The sequence below is a fragment of the Ursus arctos genome, chromosome X (genome assembly GCF_023065955.2).
Source record: "Ursus arctos isolate Adak ecotype North America chromosome X, UrsArc2.0, whole genome shotgun sequence".
Classification (NCBI taxonomy): Eukaryota; Metazoa; Chordata; class Mammalia; order Carnivora; family Ursidae; genus Ursus; species Ursus arctos.
The window spans coordinates 90,687,643-90,709,003 of record NC_079873.1 but is presented as its reverse complement, the minus strand read 5'-3'; the positions used below and the strand labels follow the sequence as shown (position 1 = coordinate 90,709,003).

The following is a 21,361-nucleotide window of genomic DNA, read 5'->3' as shown; positions in this document are numbered from 1 at the left end:
GTGCCCCAGGATGGTTGTGGGTGGGTACAGGGTGTTGGGGTCCACGGAACAGGTGGAGAGCCCAGTGACTCCAGCCACACAGTCAGATGACCTGGGTGAGGGCCACTGTGTTCAGGAGACCCTGCTGGGACACCATCCTTGGGAATGTGTCTGTATTCCACTTTACATACATATACATCAAAGTGCGTGTATGTGTTGCATCTAAGTTGACCCTTGAAGAATATGGGTTTGAATTGCATTGATCTGAATTGCATAAGGCACTTAAGTATACAGGTATTTTTCAATAAATACAGTACAGCGCTGTAAGTGTGTTTTCCTTATGCTTTTCTTAAAATATTTCTCTCCAGTTTACTTTATTGTAAGAATACACAAGTGACACAGATAGCTACAAAGTAAGTTAATTGTTTATGTAATTGGAGAGACTTCTGGTCAACCATTGTTCTTAGTAGGTTTCTGGGGGAGTGAAAAGTTGTACGTGGATTTTCAACTGGGTTAAGTGGGCTTGTTGGCTTCCAACCCCCATGTTATTCAGTGGCATTTAATATTTCCCTTCTGTACTTTACCCTATAACTGCCTGGAGATGCCAGTATGGAAAGAAATTTCTCCAAATTGGGGCGCCTGGTTGGCTGCCTTTGGCTCAGGTCATGATCCCAGGGTCCTGGGATCGAGCCCCGCATCGGGCTCCCTGCTCAGTGGAGAGCCTGTTTCTCCCTCTCCCTCTGCCTGTCGCTCTGCCTACTTGTGCTCTCTATCTGTCTGTCAAATAAATAAATAAAATCTTTAAGAAAAAAAAAATTTCTCCAAATCAAAGCAGAAATCCTTACCCTTGTGTGATGACCGTTCCCAAGTTGTCTCCATCTTTCATCCTCTGCTCCACAGTGGGGACCACATAATTTTTGTCATGAATTTTTTGGGGTTCAACTATAATGAAATCCAACAGACACAGAGGGCATTCTCCATTTCCCTTGGTCTGACACCCTAAGGCTCCTCTAGTAGTAACACTCTTTTGCATTTGACTCCTCTCACAGCCCGGAAGTCCCCTGGCCTTGGCACATCTGTACAAAGTCAAGGTCCTGTTATACTTGATCCTTTATATTTCTTTTATAATAGTACCCAGTGTCCAGTGCCTTGGATCCTTCCTGGGGCAGAGGCATAGGCTATTTCAGTTGTCCTTTCTCTTTGGATACTAGGTTCTCTTTTCTTTCTTGCTACTCTTCTCTCGTCAACCTGGGGCTTTGGCATCTGTGGTACAGTGTCAGGTTGCCCTCCCATCTGACCTGCGCGTATCACCGTCCACTCCAGAACCCGGGGGCCATCACTGGAGAAGAGCTAGGTCCTCAGTCCCTGTTCATTGTCTCTTGCTGCGGGTGGTTCGTCTTTCTCCACTCTACTGCCAGTGATAGTGGGTTGCTGCAGACCTTTGTGTCTGGCTACTGGGTGTCTCCCATTTAGACTGCTTTCTCAGTGACTGGGGAGAATGTTCTGGAAGTATATGCTCCGCTGGGCACTGGCTGTGCCTCTCTTCCTACCCTCATTGTGTTTCCAGATGTCTGAGACAAATGTGGAGTGCAAAGAAATAGCCACGGATACTTTTCAGGTCCACTGCTAGGGTACCCAGATGGGAAATCATTGCTTTTGTGTCACGAAGGTAGGTTGGGAGGATGCCAGAGAGACCAGGCCTTGCAGAATGGAGCTCCAGACTTTGAGGCTCGTGCCCCTTTACCCCAAAGTGGCCAAGATGGTGAGCCACCTTGTGTTAGCCAGGTGGCACACAGGTTGCCAGTTTTTCTGTTAGCAAAGGTGTGGAGGGCAGGTCCGCATTTCTGGTGCAATACCGCCATCATGAGGAAATGCTTTTTGCAAATATCGCAAGCCTTGTACCATCACTTCCTGGGGGAGGAGTGATAAAGGAGTGAGGCATGAGAGGAGGACAGTGTCCCCAGGAGGTGAAGAGGTCCACTAGGCACAGGGGTAAGCGTGGTGCAAAGCTGAGTCAAGCCATGGAAGCATCAGAGACAGGCACGGGTACAGGATCTTGGTCTCCAGACCTGGAGGTCTGACACAGGGAGCAAAGGTTTGGGACCTTGGTGGCTGCCATGTCTGGACAGAACTAGAAAAAATTTGCTCCAAAGGAGCCCAGGCCAGGGGGCTGTGGGTATTTGGCCACATGTCGCTTCCATTAGGTGAGAGACATTTGGCCTGGGAAGGCCCAGGGGGTTGAACCTTTTGTGCTTAACCTTTTTTCCTCACTTTGGGGCCAGGTCCTGATGTATATGGTCTGATTTCTTACTGGCTTAAAGTGGTCTGGGGTGGCTCAATCAGGTGAGGGTCCATCTCTTGATTTCAGCTCAGGTCATGTCAGGGTTGTGGGATGGAGCCTCACATCGGGCTCTGCCGGGCATGGAGCCTGCCTAAGATTCTCTCCCTGTACCCACCACCCACCCCGCCCTGGTTCCTGCTGACTCATGCTCTCTCTCTAAAAAAAAAAGAAAAAGATAAGAAAAGGTTTAATTTAAAAAAATAAAGTAGTCTCTGTCTGCTCCTGCTGCAGGTTGATGGCTGCACCACAGAACATACACCCCACGTGGGAAATCCCAGCAGTCTCCACAACAAGGATCCAGTTCATACACCCATATATTATTAGGAGGTTCCCATGGAGTACAGTGTTCCTGGGCTGGGCTGCAAAGTTCCTGAAGTGTGTGAGGAGAATACCTAGATTCTCTCACTCTGGGGAATGATGTCCACCTCAAGGTATTAATCCTGGTCATATCTGCTTCTGTTTCCTCCCCTTCTTAGTGCATAGCCACACCCTTTGTCATATGGGACAGGTAGGGCTGTCTGGGATACTGTGGGGCCTGGGACTCAGATTCTTTTTAGTGGGAACCAAAGTAAACAAAACAACTGTAGCTCTAACTTGTGATGTACCGGCATTACTCTTCCTTGTCTGGGTCTAGTACCAAAGTAATCAGGAAATTCTTTATCCTGCCTGCAGAATGCTGCCCTGACAAGGTGGCTATCACCTCCCCTTTCTCCTGTTCCTGTGGTGTCTTGGCCTGGACACTCCAGTCCTGGGTTCCTTGTTGCCCTGAGACCCTAGGAACTCCTGGCCGAATTTGCTTTGGACTGAAGGCGAGGATCCACAGGCCAGATGACCTGGAGTATGAGCTTCAGCGCCTTGGCTACTAACATGGCTGCTGCCGAGGCCACGCCCCCACAGCCTGGGGAAGCCAGCAGCCAAAGCTGCGCTCCGTCCATCCTGTGTTGTTTCCTCACTGATATTGGAGGTTGCCAGGCTGCTGGATCTGGTCCAGAATATTCTGGGTGCCCCAATCCCACCCTTCTTCCCATCATAGGGCTTCCTCACGGGATCCACGGTCAGCCTCAGCATCTGCAGGCTTTTCTTAAAAAGTATCCACTTGATGGCACTGTTGCTCCAGAAATGCCAACACAGGCTTGCAGGTGTGGCCTCTCTCACTTTGGTGAATCTGAAAATGCCCCTGGGGGAGGTTTAAAAGTCATCTGTGCTCTTCAGGTGGGGTCAACTCTACTGTGCTGTTGGGGCAGGTCCTGGTTTTTTCCTTTGGGTTTCTTGCTGGCAGTAGGAATACGTCTATCACCCCATCTCAGAGTTTTAAGCCTGCATTTCCTGGCAAAAGGGACCCCGTTTTCTCTGCATTCTTGTGGATGGAGATGTGTATGGGTGTTCTGGGTAGAATCCTAGTTTTCCAAGGACGTTGATTTATAGCAGTAGGTGTCACGATGACCTGGATGGTCCCCTGTTCTCCTTGAGATATTGCCTGTCTTCTGTGCTCAACCAGGTTCTGCATCCAGCCCTAGAGGGAGTAGGCAATTATGGCAGCAAGAGGAACTGATAAGGTCCAGGTCTGGTTAGAAGAGGGGAGGTGGATTGCCCAGGCTCAGCTCCGGGAGCCTCAGGCAGTCACTCTGCCTTGTGTGCCCCAGGATGGTTGTGGACGGGTAGGGGGCGGTGAGGTCCATGGGACAGTGGCCCCGTGGCTCCGTCTATACAGTTATGACCTTGATGAGGATCATTTGTTCAGCAGCCTTTTCTGAGAAGCTGTTCATGAGAGAATGTCTGTACTCTACCCTCAAACCCCTAATTCGTTTATTCATATACATGTATACATCATGTGTATATGGAAATACGTATTTCCAAACTCTTACACTTTTCCGGAACTGCCTTGGAGATGCTACTGTGGATAGAAATTTCTCCCAATCAAAGCTAATGCTCCTACCATTGCTTGGTGACCATTCCCAATTTGCCCACCTGTCTTCTAACCCCCTTTCTACATTGGGGAACCTCTTGTCGTTTTTCACTGTGTATGTTTTAGCCCTGAATGCCATCGACAACAATCAGACACAGAGGGCCATCTACATTTCACCTGTTTTTGTCCTCACAATGCTCACAGAAAAATATACGTTCTTTTGTCTTTGGCTGCTGTCCCAGCGTATAGGTGGCCTTGGCACATCTGTGCCAGAGTAAATGTCCTGTTCTCCTTGAACCTGTCCTTTTCTTTTTGAAGATTTTATTTTTTATTTATTTGAGAGAGAGAGCCAGAGAAAGCATGAGCTGGGGGAGAGGCAGACTCCCTGCTGAGCAGGAAGCCCGATGCAGGCCAAGATGCCGGGATCCTGACCTTAGCGGAAGGCACACACTTAACCAACGGAGCCACCCAGGCGCCCCGTTTCTTTTCTTAGAAACTAAGAAACTACCTGGGTCGGATGCCTGTATCTCTGCCTGGAGGCAGGAACATAGGTTATTTCATGGGTCCCTTCTCTTTGGACATTAGATTTCTCTTTTCTTCCTCTCCTATGATAGGAGTGGCTCTGTGCAGCGTACAGATTTGTTTACCAGAGTTCGAGTGCACATGATCGGAATACATTTTCCAACGTCAGCGTCCACCCAGAGGAAATTGGTTGGTCAAACTGTAAGTCAACCACATCCTAGAGTAAATGCCTTTATCACCAGAAAGTCAATGTGGTGGGTCTGTTTGGGGCCAGAGAGGAGAAAGTTGGTGCCCATTTACCCGCATGTCACGTGAGCTGCCGTCAGTTGAGGATCTATTTGTAGAGGAGGAGCCTAAGGATACAGGACCCTGAATTCTTTGGGTCAGGATATGCCATTGGTAGGGGGGTAGGGATGCCTTGCTTTGTTTCTTTGCCTAGCTTACTTAATAAGCTTTTGGAGTGGTGCCTAGAAAAAATTAAGCCTTCAGCTGATACGAAGCTTGCAAGGCAGTTCCCAAGGAGGATGGCCTTCGTCGTTATGGGCCAGTGTTTAGGGCTTGAAATGTCCGTGTCGTTTGTGATAAAATTGGGTTGGTGGGAAATGGGAAAACCTGGAAATGAGTCGGGGGGGGGGGCGCGGTTCTTTCTGTCATGATTAAAATGTTCTAGCTGATGTGTATATTAACTCTGAATAGCTAAAAACCACTGAATTGTTCACTTTAAAGAAGTGAATTGTACAGTATATACTGCAGTTAAAGTAGCACTTGGAATTATAACTGTATGAACATGTATTTTTTAAATAGAGGAGACCTTAAATGAACAACATAACTATTGTTTTCCAATCTTAGAAATCAGAAGATCAGCAAACTAACACAAAGCAAAAGCAGAAAGAAGGAAATAATTAAGGCAGGGATAAAGAAGGAAATACAGAATAGAAGAGAAGAAAACTACAAGTTAGTTCTTTGAAAAGATCGATTAAAGTGACAGATCTTTAGCAAGACCGAATGGAGAAAACGGAAATAACTGAAGTTAAAAATGTGAGGCAGGGGGACACTATAGCCTATGTCAGAGAATTGGATGGGCGATTGGATTGTATTATGAACAACTGTACCCAACAAATAATAAGGTAAAATTAGTAGAAACAAGTTAGAAAAGCTGACTCAAGAAGGTATAGATAGATGATCTTAACAGAGATGTAGCGGTTACATATTTTGATTAAGTAGTTAAAAATCTCCATCACATACAATTCCAGGACAAGATGCCATCACTGGGAAATTTTAACCACTTAAAGAGGAACTGGCACTAATCCTCAGATCTAATAAATTGGGAACACATCTGTATTAGGGTCTCCAGAGAAATGGTGCCATATAGAGAGGCAGAGAAATTTATTTTATGAAATTGGCTCATGTGATAGTTCAAGCTGAGAAGTACAGAATCTGCATAGTAGGCTGGCCTGCTTGGGACCCATGAGAAGGAGTCTTATGGCAGAGTAGGGGTAGAATTCTCTCTTCTTCGTAGGACTTCTATCGTTTTTCTCATGTGGCCTTCAGCTGATTGGATAAAGCCCACCTGTCTTGTAATCTGATTTAATGATTGAAATGTTAGTCTCATCTAAAAATACCTTCACCATTTAGACTGGTGTTGGACCAAATATCTAGGTGCTATTGCTTAGCCATGTTGACACATAATCTTAACAGCCTATGTCATTCTTTGAGACCAGCATTACCTTGTGCCAAAGCCAGGGAAAAATAACAAGAAAACTACAGACCAATATCTTGTCTGACTATACACATACAAATCCTCAGCAGAATACCGCCAAACATAAGCCAAGCATATTTGAAGATTATATATCAGGAACGAGTGAGTTTTACTCCAGGAATGCAAAGGTAGATAAACATGAGGATATTAATCAATGTAATATACACAGAATGAAGGTGAAAACCCACATAATCATCTCAATTGATGTGGAATAACTCCTTGACAAATACCCTTTTATGAGAACAATAAAATAGGAACTTCAGCACGATAAAGGGCATATGTGAAAACCCCACAGCCAATGTCATACTCAATGGTGAAAGACTGAAATGTTTCCCATGAGGAAGAGCATGATGCCCATGATTGCCACTTCAAAATTTTACTGGAAGTTGTAGCCATAGCAAAATTAGGTGAGAAAAATAAAAGCCATCCAAATTGGAATGGCTTTTTGCAGATGACATGGAGTATCCCAAGAATACACACACACACTAGAGTGCTAATACATGAATTTGGCAAAGGTGCAGAATATAAGATCAGTATGCAAATATCAGTTGTATTGTCCATAAATGCAACGACATGTATCTACTTGTGGCAGAGGGAAGTGTACACACAGACATTAGGAAGAGAAGGCAATGTGAAGACAGAACAGAGATATGTGGCCATGAGCCAAGGGATGCCAAAAGTTCTGGAAGGTGGAAAAGGCAAGGAAAAAATTGTCTCCTGTAGCCTCTACCCTACCAACACCTCAACTGTGGACTTCTGCCCCCCAGAACTGTGAGAGAGAAATTGTTGTTGTTACAAGCCACTCAGTTTGTGGCAGCCCTAAGAAACGAATACAATTATCCTTACACCACTTTAATTCCCTTTTACCTTCTAAGTGAATTTCATATTCCCTATGGCGTTTCCAATTATTTAGATAATGTACTGAAAGAGAAACAAAGTGGTGAGTTCACAAAGGAAAGGGAAAGAGTCCGCAATCAGACTCTCTTATCATACCATACTTGTACACAGCTATGCAGTTATTTTTACATTAATGACAACCAGTGCCTAGAAGATGCCAAAAACCTCTAGTCAGGGTTTTTACCTTTGAACATTTGACTCTCTGTGGGGAATCTAGTGCTGCTATTCAAGAATCAATACATGGAGTTCAGGTTTATACATTTATTTCTGCTTCATTTCATAATTTAGAGCAGACAGTATGATAAAGGAGCAGGAGATCCCCCAACCAAGGTAATGGTGGTGGATATAGTATATACCAGTTAGTAGAGGTAAAGCAGTCGGCAGAGGAGGAGCAATTCCTATGGGTAGAGGTGGTACTGGGAGAGCTGGTGGCGGGGATGGCCCTCTGTCTGCCTGTGGATGTGGTGGAGAGGTCCTGGACTTTATGAGCAACCTCCAGGTCCAAGTCCATGTTCCTAAATACTTGTAATAGAATATATAGCCCAGAATGCATAGCAATAGACACTTGTGATTTTTTATAGATTATATACTGCATATTAATTGATCAGCATTCAGTGATATAACAGTACATGCAAAGGACTTAGATCACATAGATATGTGATGAGCACTGTACACAATGACTACTTCTGCTAATACTCTGATACTAGGAGAGCTGGCCTCCTCGTCAAAGGCCTTGTGAAACAGTACTCCAAAATAATGAAAACCTAGATATCATGATAAACCTATGCAAAGGAGAAATCCTCTGTCTGGCTTGGACTGTTAGACTGGTTGGTTCAAAAATTTTTCCTCACTTTTGATCCTCATTAGAACTCCATAATGTAGTTAGTTAGGAAAACTAGTTTGATCTCACTACTTAACGAAGAGTTACCATAGTCTAGAAATTTAAGTGACTAATGCAATGTCTTAGACTCAATCAGTTCTAAAGCTTACCTCCTAATAAAGACTTTTTTTTAAGATTTTATTTATTTATTTGACAGAGATAGACAGCCAACGAGAGAGGGAACACAGGCAGGGGGAGTGGGAGAGGAAGAAGCAGGCTGCCAGTGGATGAGCCTGGTGTGGGGCTCAATCCCAGAACGCCGGGATCACGCAGTGAGCCAAAGGCAGACACTTAGCAACTGAGCCCCTCAGGTGCCCCTCCTAATAAAGATTTTAAGTGTAATGGGATATTTTGGCATAGATAACTTTACATATCCACTTACATTTTCTTTTTTGAAATGATGGTAGTAGATATTTAAAGAGGTATAAAAAGCTTCTGGAATTGAGGATTTTCTTTTTGCAAGGAAATACCGTGGACCCAATTTTTCAAATCATCATTAAAATTTCCTCTCAACAGTTTTGCTTCTATAACATATTCTTTCAAAACATCCAGGGCAATTTAATGAGCTTTTTCCCCACCTGAAAAAGATATGTTGTTTTGAAAAATGTTATTTGTAGACTTATTGAAACTAAAATGCGTAATTGCCAGTAAGTCTGCTAGTGGTCACATTTCCCTTTTATATGACAAGATCATTTTTTCTAAGATTTATTTATTTATTTTGAGACAGAGTGTGTGCAGGGGGTGAGGGGTACAGTGGGCAGGAACTAAGGGAGAGAAAGAACCTCAAGCACACTCCCTGCTGAGCGCAGAGCCCTATGGGCCTTGATCCCACCACCCTGAGATCATGACCTGAGCCAAAACCAAGAGTCGGACACAACCGACTGAGCCACCCAGGCACCCCTAGATTATTTTCTACCATTGAACTCAATGTGACAAGACAAAAAGTCTTTGTAGCTTCGTTACCTTGGTCTGATGTTGCTGGAATTCTGATCCAAGGTCTTTGAATTTTTATTCCTTGCAGTTCATCTTGAACTTGTGGTCAGGTTCTGAATTCTTCAGTTCTCTGCATTAATCACCACTATGAATGTACACATAATTTCAGGAAGGCCTTAAGTAATATTACATGTTAAATAAATGGAGGATTTTTTGCTTGCTGCAGTCTCAGACGCTCTGAAGTTCGGAGTTCTTGATTATTTTCATGACAGTTAAGTTCTCTGTGGAGGCAGGGCTGGTGGCTGTCGTGGTAGCAAGATGAAATATGCCCCCGACCTATGGTAAAAAACCACTTCCCACTTCTGGAAAATAAAAACAAGAAAATGAGAGGACAGAGTAGTTTTTCTTCATATATTGTGAAAACATTCATTGTTCTACTGTTGAAAATTGTACTTAACTTCTAAGAGTTAATTAGAAAGCAAATCCTCATAATAAGCCATTAACACCAAATGCTGATGAGGGGGCACAGCAGGAACTCTCGTTCATTCCCGGTGGCAATGCTAAATGCCACTTCAGAACATATGGGTGGGGGAGCCAGAGGGAGAAGCAGACTCCCCACTGAGCAGGGAACCTGATGCAGGGCTTGATCCCAGGACCCCAGGACCCCGGGATGGGATCATGACCTAAGCCAAAGGCAGACTCTTCACCGACTGAGCCACCCAGGTGCCCAAAAGTAAACATCCTCTTACCATAAGATCCAGCAATTGCGCTTGTTGGTATTTACCCGAGTGAGTTGAAAACATGTCTGCACAGAAGTCTGTACACAAATGTTAACAGCAGCTTTATTTGTAATTGCCAAAACATGGAAGCAACCAAAATGTCCTTCAGTAGATGAATGCATAAATGAATGGAAGTACCTCCAGACAATGAAATGTAAATGGAATAAAAGAAATGAACAATCGAGCTACAAAAAGACACAGGGGCAGGAGGCAGCGCCTGGGTGGCTCAGTGGGTTAGGCATCTGCCTTAGGCTCAGGTCATGAACCCAGGGTCCTGAGATGGAGCCCCGCATTGGGTTCCCTGCTCAGTGGGGAGTCGGCTTCTTCCTCTCCCCCTTTGCCCCCTCCCGCTCATGCTCTCTCTCAAATAAATAAATCTTTAAAAAAAAAAAAAAACCATAGAAATACAACACAAGTGTTGAGCTTCAATGTAAACTATGGACTTCTTGTAACCAACGTACCACAGTAATGCAAACTGTTAGTAATAGAAGAAACTAGAAGAAGGGAGTAGGCGAGGGATTATATGTGAACTCTATACTTTCCAGCCTTTGTAAACCTAAAACTACTTAGAAAATAGTCTATTAATATTTTTAAAAGCTATCAATCAGTTCAGTTTCTTAACTGTATAACTTTGAAAAGAGATTGTACTGATAGAATGCTCAAATGAATGGACATTTTCTACTACAACCTTCATTGCCTAGCATCCACAAATAAGTGCTTCAGAGTGTAAAATAGTTATGTCTGAGATGGCTGAAGCAAACCACTTGAATGAAATGTTATGAGAATAAAGGTGGGAGGTTAAAATATAGTACAAGGCCAGAGAGACCATCTGATGGGGATGACGGGTTCCAGAATATACCACCCTAAAGTATGCCTCTTTGGAACAGGGACTATTTTAAGCTAAAGACCGTTGAGAACCAGCCAACATAGGAAAGGCTCCAAAAACAGCACAAGCTCTCTTTTGTAAAGGAAATTTCTATCGGTAAAAAGTATCTCTCTCCCCCCCTTACCAGTAGAGGAGGGCTATTACCACTTAATTTTTTCCCCTTAAGTGACATATAACATAGTGTACGTTTAAGGTGTACCACATGATTTGGTATACATATATCAAAGATAAATGTACATCTTCTGAAATGATTACCACAATAAGGTTAGTTAACACACCCATCACCACCACGTAGTTACCTTTTTTTTGTGTTTCTGGTGAGAACTTTGAAGAACTCTCAGCAACTTTGCCGTTAACTATAGTCACCATGCTGTACATTAGATCCCCAGAATAAATTATTTGTCAGAGAGAGAAAGCACAAGCAGAGGGAGTGGCAGGCAGAAGGAGAAGCAGGCTCCCCGCTGAGCAGGGAGCCCGATGGGGGACCTGATCCCAGGACCTCAGGATGATGACCTGAGCCTAAGGCAGATGCTTAACCCACTGAGCCACCCCAGCATCCCTTTTCATTTTATAATTGGAAGTTTGCACCCTTGGACCTCCTTTACTCATTTCCTCCACGCCTGCCCCTGGTAATCACCAGTCTACTCCGTTTCTTTGAATTTGTTTGTTTTAGATTCCACATATAAATAAGGTCATATGGTATTTGTCTTTCTCTGACTTCTTTCACTTAGCACAATGCCCTCAAATTTCACCCATGTTGTTATAAGTGGTCACATTTTCTTTTCTAGGACTGAATAATATTCCACTGTGTGTGGAATGCTCCATGCTGTTTTCCATAGTGGCTGTACCAATTTATGTTCTTGCAACAATGTATAAGGGGTCTCTTTTCTCCACATCTTGCCAACACTTAATAGGTATCTTTTACCAACTTTTATTGATGCAGATGGCATGACTTACTAAACAACCCTCGTTGACCATACGTTTCCTGGTTTCCTTCCCATACCTTGCCTCCACTCCTTCACCCCTCACCAGAAACCCAAACTGTCTTTTCCTTATTTAGCATAAGGTGGTTTACAACCCAAATTCGAACCACCCCTTTGGGTTACTCATTGCTCGGGACTCCCAGTGTGTACTTATGCTATGTACATGTTAATAAAGTTCTCTTTTTGTCCTGTTAAGATTTTCCTCCACCAGGGACAATGATCTGGTACATCCTGTCCCAGCCCTACCTCATCAGGCTTCTAAATAGGTTCAAACAAGCCTGAAAACTTAAGTTTGGCTAGATAAAGATAATACTTACATCTTTTTTTTCCCTTTGTTACAGATGTCACCCTGGGTCACTTTGGAAGGCTATACACCTATTCCAATGATGTGATTTCTGTTTCTAAAAGTGATACATCTTTCTAGCTAGAATTGTCTGTAGAGTCTGTGGAATAAAAATTTTAACTGTTAGCAAATATTCATTCCCAGAGTAGATTGGCCTTTAGAAATTAGAAAAAGTCATTCAGTTCCAACTCTAAAGAAAGATCGGGTGAGCAATATGGAATGATAATAATGGTTGGGATCAAACCTAAATTATTACTTAATAATTGTTTCATCCATTCATTTCTGAGTCCCTGGAAAATATCCCACTGTGGCTTATCCAGATCTTCTCTAGTATATTTAAATTTCAAACACTCCCCAAAGTCTTTGTGACCAGTCAGTGACCTTGTTTCCAGGTTCACTGAGAAGATGTGAGTTTGGTCAGCAGCTTCACTGCTATCCATGTTAAGATTTCTCTGAATCCTGGTGACTAACATAACATAATGAAAAATTTTAAAAAAAGAAAAGATTTCTCTGAATCTGGGACACCTGGGTGGCTCAGTGGGTTAAGCATCTGCCTTTGGCTCAGGTCATCATCCTGAGGTCCTGGGATCAAGCCCTGCACCGGGCTCCCTGCTCAGCGGGGAGTCTGCTTCTCCCTCTCCAAATAAATAAATAAAATCTTTAAAAAAAAAAAAAGAGGCAATATAGAGTAGTAATAAAATGATAGGAATTTGTTGTAAGATCTGAGCTCAGCTTTGCCACCAAATGATTGTGGTTTTAAGTCATTTATATTTCTTGGATCTTAGCTTATCACTAAGAAGAGAGGGTAAGATTAGTGGACTTCAAAGAAGACCTCTTTCTGCTCACATACTTCAAATCCAACTTGTGTCGTTAATTTTTAAATTACAAGTAGATTACGTGCCTCTCCGCAAATGTAGCAATAAACCATTTACAGAAGGAAATTGTGGACAGTGTGCTTGTTTGGGTATTATGCTCAAAAAGCACAGGAGAAGCTAATTTTAGGAGAGGAGATGGGAATAGGGATTCAGAGATATTCTCTGATAACAGAGAATAAAATGGAGTAAACATTGCTAAGAGGGTTATTTAAAATGGAGCCAGGAGGATACTGAAAAAGTGGGACTTACGTTTCCTGTCTCAAATTCTCCGAATTGTTGCTGACTTTAGCTAAAAGCCAAGGCATCTGCTGCGTGTTAGAATTGAACATAAATGGGGGCGCCTCGGTGGCTCTGTCGGTTAAGTGTCTGGCTCTTGATTTCAACTTAGGTCATGATCTCAGGGTGGTGAGTCATGATCTCAGGGTGGTGAGATCGAACCCTGCATTGGGCTCTGCGCTGGGGAGTGTGGAGCCTGCTTAAGATTCTCTCTCTCCCTCTGACCCTCCCTCCTACACCCCTGCTCACACGCGTGCACACACTTTCTCTAAAATAAATAATCTTTAAAAAAAAAAAAGGATTGAACATAAATGGACTTTCCACCTAGCACTACTCTTAACAACCAATCACATTTCATTCAAAACAATGTAGGTAAATCCCCTCCTCTAAAACCCTCAGCTTTGTCTCCGGAGCACAGTTGATTTCAGTTGACTCTGTGTCTCCCAGATTGCAAACCCTAGACCCCATGTTCACATACAATTTTATTTTGCAGAATGCAGTTCTGCCTTTCAATATTACATGGTGTCAGGAGTGACATCCACAGTGACCAGTCGCCATTCTCCAGCACAGCCATGGATTTGAGTGAGGTACCTACGAGAGTCTGTTTCACTCATCTCAGTAGCTTTGGGTCATGGTGGTTAAGTCCTCTCGGTCCTGAACCTCCCTCCTTTGGATTGAGGTTTAGGCCTTTAGTTGGGTTGTCTGTCTTGCTGGCTTCCATCCTCACTCATATTTGAGGAGAGGATTCTGTCTTCACATTGCCTAGTGGAAGATTACCATTTAGTAGTCTTCTACTAATTCATGGGAAATCCTACTTCTAAGAAGGACTTTTATGACCAACCCTCTTCTGGGACTCCTGCAGGTTTTATGTTTAAAGAATATGATCCTTCCTGCTGTAAATTTTTGCCCTGTTGGACTCCTATTACCTGGAATGATTTAAAACTCCACTGGCTATGATGGGGCAAAAATTAGTTCACTTGAGTGCACAAGTGGAAAAAGGCTACAAAGCCAAACAAAGCCAGTGGGAAGCTGCTTTTAATTGGTATCTAGAGGCCTCAAAAAGAAAAACTGAGACGTTTGCTTCCCTTCAGGCAGTTAGCTTCCAAAAGTTTTGAGTTAATTCGGATATTTACAAGAGGCTTTCAAAATTAGAAAAATAGGCCAGATCCTCACAAACTTCCCCTTCCTTCACACTCACCCACTACTCCATCTTCTTTTCCTCTATATCCATCCTTAGCTCAACTCCCTTTCTATGCTGGAGACCCTCACCCCTCCTTCACATCCTACGGGACCTTAAAGCTCCCCTGTTATCTTCCTCTTCTTGCTGCCCCATTTAAGGTTAAGCCTGGGAAAGCAGCAGTTGCCTAGACTTCCTTCACTCCCTGGTCAAAAGCTGAATTACAGACTATAGCTAAAGAATTCCCCAAAGCCACTGAAGATCTTCATAAATTTGCTGAGAAATTTGCCAGTGTGATCCAAACATACGAACCTGTTGTTTTTTCTGATTTATATCAACTAATCATAACGCTAGTTGATGGAGGACAGGTTAGAAACTGCATGCATCTAGCGCACTGGGTTAACAGTAGACGATTTCTCCAAATGGAGAGCCACTGACAGAACAGAAGCCCTTAAACTGAGAAAGAGACTCTGTGAAACTATTCCTAAGGCTTTCCCAGAATCCATAGAGTGGGAAAAAAAAATTCAGCAATGTATTCAAAAACCTGAAGAATCTGTTCTCAATTATTGTAACCAACTAGAGACGATCTTTGCCAAAAACCCTGGCCTTTCTGCTATCGATCAAACCACTTACACCTTTTTTAATTCCATCTTTGTTGATGGCTTAGTTGAAGAACTATCATTACTCATAAAGAGAACTAATTTAAATTGGCAGACTGTGCAAACTCCTGTTCTCGTTAATCTGCCAATCCACTAGCTTGAATTTATTCAAAGACTAATAAAAAGAAAGCCGCCTAGATTATGAACCTTCAATTCCAACAGTTAAGAGCTAACCAAAGTAAATCCCCATTTCGGGATTGTGGCACTATTCCAAAAGGTACCTGTCATTACCATAGAAAGCTGGGACATTTAAAAACAGGTTGCCTAAAACTGAGAGGATGGACCCAAGGCAAGGTTCGTCCAACCTTCCCAGGCTCCGTTTTAAGTACCCCAGTGAAAGGATCCTTTCACCATCTCAACAGTAGAGCTGCTCTGAGGACTTACGGAGGCAACTTTATCCCCCCCACACAATAATTAGATCAGTTCCCCCCAACTTATTGATGTAGAGGAGAGGGACAATCCCCTGTCTCTATTAGGGCTTTACTTACCAGTTTCACACCCAGTCAGCGTCGTCTCTCCCCTTCCTCAGAATACCCAAACTGTACAATTGTTTGGGGTTTCTAATTACCCTATGACTGTTTTTAAATCTTTTCTAATCCCATTCCAGCTGGGACCTATTCAGACACATTATCCATTTCTCCTGACCCCTTTGACTCCCATTCACTCACCAGGTCGACATTGTCTTGAAGCCCAACAGGCATACGTCTCCTTGTCAGAAAAGGGGGGAATATTTTTAAATACAGAACCCCGAAATCCAAATCTTCAGGAAAATCCCAAAACCTTAATATCTGTCCCCGTTCTTTCTCTAAAACCCCTGCCCCAGAACCTCTCCTAGCTCTGTCCCCGAGACACAACCAGTATCAGGTACATTCATTCTGCACTGCCCATCAGACTTTAAATTGATGAAAAGTATGCACTAAGGCCATACAAGGAATTAAACCTATCATTGAGGACTGTTTACAGGATTAGTTGTTCCTAGTCCTGTAACACCCTCATCCTCCTTGTCTGTAAACCACACAAAGAGGATAGAAGTTTGTACAGGATCTTGGGGCAATCAATAATAGTTACTCCTCAGCACTCTGTAATACCCAGTCCTCACACCTTGCTCATAGCCATTCCTCCTAACAGCAAAACCTTTGCCACTACAGACCCTTGCAGTGCCTTGCCCATTCTTATTTGCCTTCCTTTGGGAGGGGCAGTATGCATAAACTTTATGCCACAGGGCTACACTGAAAGCCCCACTTATTTTTCCAAATGCTGAAAGCAGACATTTTATTTTTTTAAGATTTCTATGTATTTTTTTGACAGAGTGTGCGAGCACAAGCAGGAGCTTCAGAGGGAGAGAGAAGCAGGCTCGCCACTGAGCAGGGAGCCAGATGCAGGGCTCTATCCCAGGACCCCGGGATCATGACCTGAGCCAAAGGCAGACGCTTAACCAACTGAGGCACCCAGGTGCCCCAAAAGTAGACAGTTTAGACATAGAATTCTCTGAAGGCTCTTCCCCGTTACAGTATGTGGATGACCTGTTTCTTTGTTTTCCTTCTCAAGAGGCTTGTACTAAAGATAGCCTTCATCTTCTAAAGGCCCTGGCTAAAAAGGGGGGTGTAAGGCGTCTAAAGAAAAACCGTGATTTTGTTTGCCCCAGGTTAAATACTTGGGACACCATAGTTCAAATTAGGGATTACTCTTTGACCCAGACAGAATCCAGGGACTATTGTCCTGCTTACCTCCAAACACCAGCTATGCGGATATGGGGGCTTAGCTAGATGCTGTAGAAACCGGATCCCTAACTTTTCAGCCCTGGCCCAACTGCTTTTCTCTCTCAAGTTTCACCAACCTGACCCCCTTACTTGGGACAAAGAAAGTCAAGAAGCCCTCATAAAAATAAAGCATGGCCTCTTGAATCCTCCAGCCCTTAACACCCAAACTATGACCTACCATTCTTTCTCTTCACCCATGGGAGAGAAGGGCATGCCTGTGGGGTTCGAACCCAGGGAGATGGGGACCAGTACAGGCCTATTGGCTCCTCTTGCCAACAGTTGGACTCCACACCCAAGGGAGTGCCACCCCACGTGAGCGCTTACAGCTGCAACTGAATTACTTGAGAACACAGAAGAAATGATCATGGGTTCCCTACTGACTACAGCACTTACCCTCCGGTACATTTACCTCTCACAAAATTCTTCTCCTGTCACCCCCAAATATTACTGCTGCATGCTGTCATTCCTTAAATCTTACTATCCCAGGGCGCCTGGGCGGTGCAGTCGGTTAAGCGTCCGACTCTTGATTTTGGCTTGGATCTGGGATTGAGCCCTGCATTGGGCTCCAAACTCAGCGGGAGGTCTGCTTAAGATTCTCTCTCCCTCTGCCCCTCCCACTCATGCTTGCTCTCTCTCTGAAATAAATCTTTTTTTTAAAAAAGGTATTTTAAAAAAAATCCTACTATCCTGCTGCCTTTACCTTCTGGTGACCACAACTCTCAAACACACACACTTCTAGTGCCAAGACAGGATTTACAGGAGCTACACTTGAACATGCAGCCTTAGGTCTGGTTTACTGATGGTTCTTACCTTCAAGATAAAACGGAAACCAGCAAGCTGGCTATGCAGTTGTCTCCCTAACAGGAAATATTGAAATGTCTGCAGCCACCTCAGCTCAATAGGCTGAATTATTCACCTTAACCTGAGTGCCCCCCACCCCCCCTGACATTGGCAGAAGGACACATCATTAACATTTATATTGACAGTCACTGTGCTTTTGGTTTTATACATAATTTTGTTATGCTCTGGAAACAAAGAGGAGTTTGCAACAACAGATTAAAAATAGGGTTTTGTATAGAATCCAAGCCAAGAGTTCCAAGACATAACTAAGTGTTTAGCCATTATCAAAATTCCTGATCATTCAGCAGCAAACATGGAGGAAGCAGAAGGGAATGTGGCCACCCAACAGGCCGCCTTTGGAAATTAAAATCCCCTTTATCTACTGACTTTACCAAAAAGCTTAAAGAAACACGTAGAGAGGCCCAAGAAATTGCCTCAGTAAAGGATCAAAAAAGGTCTGAGCAAGCCTATTGATTTGATGCTCAATGAAATCTTTGGTATGGGTCAAACAGCAGACCAGTCTTCCCTGATTCCCTCCAAGAACAAATTCTTAATTATATTTCATGAACTTACCCATTGAAATATGGGCAAGATGGTCCTTTGGGAAAACAATATTTTTGGAAACCATCTCTAAAAATAGTACCTTCAAGGGGCATCTGGGTGGCTCAGTCGGTTGAGCAACAGACTCTTGATTTCAGCTCAGATCATGATCTTGGGGTCAGGAGACCGAGCCCTGAGTTGAACTCCATGCTCAGCGGGGAGTCTGCTGGAGATTCTCGCTCTCCCCCTAACCCCACTCTCTCTCTCTCAAATAAATTATTGAAAAAAAGCCCCTCACATTTATGAAAAAATGTCAAATTTGCCCTAAACATAACCCTGGAAACCACTTCATAGTTCAAAGGGACATTTTCCCTTACCCTCTGGGTCCTTTGAGATGTGGCAATTGGATTACATCTAGCTGCCACCATTGCAAAGACAGAAATATGTTTTAGTAATGATTTGTATGTTTTCTCACTGGGTAGAAGCCTTCCCTTGTCACAGACCTACAACTTCAGCAATAGGAAAAATCCTATTAGAAAAGATTATTCCCAACTGGAAAACATCCTTGGAACTTCATAGCCAGTGAGGGACCCATTTCACTGGATAGATATTACAGTCCATTCGCCACATTTAGCCAGTTATGCAACATTTCTATTGTGCCTATCCATTCTCAATCATTCAACCTTTTAGAATGAACCGGTGGCATTATAAAAACCCAACTAGCAAAACTTAGGGATTTTTCCCACTTGCCATCGCCAAAAGCTCTTCCCTTGGTATTACTGAATCTTAGATCCACTCCCAGCGGGAGACACTCTCACCCTCTGAAATTATAACTGGAAGACCTCAGTGACATTAGATCAAGCTGTATATGAACCCAGCTTTTACTTAAAGGTAAGATGATGACTTACTTGTAAGGGATTGATATAGACCCTTCAAAGAAATGAGAGATGGGTAGAACAATCTTTTCAGAGCACGCTCCTAGGAGATAAAGACCTCAAACATCATGACCTTCAACCTGGAGATGTGGTTTATTAGAAAAGACCTCCATAAAGATTCCCTCCAGCCTGGCTAGAGGGGACCACAGTGGGTATTATTGGCCAGTCATGGTGCTGCTGAATTAGAAGGCATGTACTCATGGATTCATGTTTCTCATTTTAAAAAGGCTTTAATATCCAGCTGGACCACCAAACCAACCAGAGACCTCAAACTAACCCTTGCTTGGAAAAGGAAGCAGATGACATCTGCCTAGACTGCCCTCACAAGACACGGGGTCAGGCCAGTATTATGTTCACAAGACACATCACACCAATTCTCGTGAGGCTTATTTCTCTTCCCTTTCATTTCCACTTTTGATTGGGAAAACAATGCTATAATTCAAGTGTCCCAATCCCTTGCTACTTCTGGAAACCTTTCTGTTGGATTTGTTACCATGCTCCTCCTGGGTCCTTTATTGATAATACTGACCCCATAATGTTACCTATATATAGTTTCTCCATGGTCCCAAATATTTCCATTAGTTACAGCAAAAACACCCCTCTATCACTTTTCATGTCAAGATATTCTTGCCTTAAGAAAACCCTCCATGTTTTATGCTCACTCCCCCTAAATTTTTTTAAAGATTTTATTTGAGAGAGAGCTAAGAGAGAGAGAGCCCACACGGAGAGGGAGAGAGAGAAGTAGATGCCCTGCTGAGCAGGGAGCCCGACATGGGGCTCAATCCCAGGACCCTGGCATCATGACCCAAGCTGAAGGCAGACACTTAACCGACTGAGCCACCCAAGTGCCCTCCCTCCCCCTAAATTAAAGACCACCTCCTGGGTCAACAGAACTTTGATTAGCAAAAAAAAAAAAAAAAAAAAAAAAAAGGAAACCCACTCCTTCCCTTATGATTTCCTCTATACAAATTGTGTATCTTCCACCTGTTCTAGTAGAAACCTTTTCAACTGTTCATCTCTATTATGCCAAGTCTGTTGGATATTCCTACTTGATTGCACCAACCCATTATGCACCAAACCTGATACTATCTTTCAACAACTCAGTGGTGCTGTTTTATGAGAAATATGTTTCTTTAACCAAACCACTGGACCTTCAAAGCTCTCTGATCCCTGGCTAGATCCATTCTTCTTTACAAAAATGAGACCTTGGCATTCCATGCACCCCCACAGTATACGTCTTTGTGCATATGCCAACACTCTTTGGGCACTTAATTGTTTAAATAGCTGGAGAATTACTGGCCAAGGCCCTTTGGGCCACCTTATTTTCCCCTCACAATTCTCAGATCCCATCCGATTTCCCATCACATGAAGAAAAGAGACTTATCCATAATGGATTATCTGATGAAGATCCTTCTGATTATGAAGATAATAGCTGTGATCCCCTGCAGGTTTTTCTTTTCTTTTTTTTTTTTTAAATATTTTATTTATTTATTTGATAGAGATAGAGACAGCCAGCGAGAGAGGGAACACAAGCAGGGGGAGTGGGAGAGGAAGAAGCAGGCTCATAGCGGAGGAGCCTGATGTGGGGCTCGATCCCATAACGCCGGGATCACGCCCTGAGCCAAAGGCAGACGCTTAACCGCTGTGCCACCCAGGCGCCCCATCCCTGCAGGTTTTTCTGTCAGTTATCAGTGACTGCTGTCACCTTTGAGGTTTCTTTTTCTGGCTGAAGGTTGGTACCTTCCCACATGAGATCACGTTGTGGAATTTAACTAGAATAGGTCTACAAATTGTATTATTGTTATTTTAATTTGTACCCTGCTTATTATCTTCAAATTATGTTATGCCTTTCCCATTGCTGTTCTACTCAAAATGTCAAAATAATGGTTGCTCAAAGATTTGAAAATATTCGTCAGACCTACTCACGGACAATGACAAGTGAAACTTCACTTGACACAGCCTAAGATCCACTTCCTTAAACCTCCTCATTGCTCAGACGGAGCCTTAAGACTCTCATACAGCAGGCTTGACAAATATCTACCAACTAGGAGACTCCCCCCACCCCCACCCCTGAGATTTGATGGACCTGAA

General features: G+C 43.4%; 1 long non-coding RNA gene across 2 annotated transcripts in view; it reads left to right on the top strand.

Annotated features, from left to right (window-relative positions):
* LOC113241255 (uncharacterized) overlaps positions 1–21,361 on the top strand; it is a 101,571-nt gene that overhangs the window by 40,359 nt on the left and 39,851 nt on the right. Inside the window, exons 1-2 of one of the 2 annotated variants that reach the window (XR_008959983.1) lie at positions 2,556–2,751; positions 4,841–4,949. This is a non-coding gene — a long non-coding RNA (uncharacterized LOC113241255). Of the gene's footprint in view, positions 1–2,555; positions 2,752–4,840; positions 4,950–21,361 lie in introns of those variants that run through there. The other variant, XR_008959984.1, reaches the window with a different exon arrangement.